Below are 734 nucleotides of genomic sequence, written 5' to 3'. Positions count from 1 at the left end.
TTTAATTTGGCAACTCAGTTCAGGAAGCTCCAATACAAATCTTACCAACTTTGCCACATTTTTTTTTATTGATGTAGGCCCATATTTGCAAAAAAAATTGTAGAAACTCTAGCATCTAAATACAAACCATTTCCACCTTATATGTTCCATAAAGACTTATACGAATATTGGAGTCTCAATATCGCCTTTAGATGTAGTTGAACCTGTTAATAAACCAAAAAAAAACAGAAAAATGTTTGAAAATATATAAAGAACAAGAAAATTGGTAAATTTTATAGAAAAATCATTGTGTAAGAAGCAGTAGTTGTGTATGATTTAATCCATGTTCAATAAGAACATCAATAGAGATAATACAAATTTAGAGATATTGAATAAAATAAATCAATAACTATTTTAGAATTAATATATTGGAGCAAAATTCAAGAAAAGATAAAGAACTTCAAATCATGAGAACACTAAGTGATGCATTGCAGTAAATTTCTATAGAAAAACGGAAAGAAAATAAAAAACTTAACTTTCAAAATACCAGATCTGTACAAGGCATTCCAAATAATGTAACTACAGAAACAATATTAGCAAAATAATTAACCTACGAATAGAACTTTTAAATGTTAATTGAAAATTGCCTTTCTATAAGAAACATTTCCAATTTGATGGCAACTTAAGATTATTAAATGAGAGGGCGAGAAATTCTAGTGACACAATACTGCAACTAACGCCACGTCCAACCTTAT

The sequence above is a fragment of the Macadamia integrifolia genome, unplaced genomic scaffold (assembly GCF_013358625.1).
Source record: "Macadamia integrifolia cultivar HAES 741 unplaced genomic scaffold, SCU_Mint_v3 scaffold3362, whole genome shotgun sequence".
Classification (NCBI taxonomy): domain Eukaryota; kingdom Viridiplantae; phylum Streptophyta; class Magnoliopsida; order Proteales; family Proteaceae; genus Macadamia; species Macadamia integrifolia.
Note: the sequence above shows the minus strand (reverse complement) of the source record.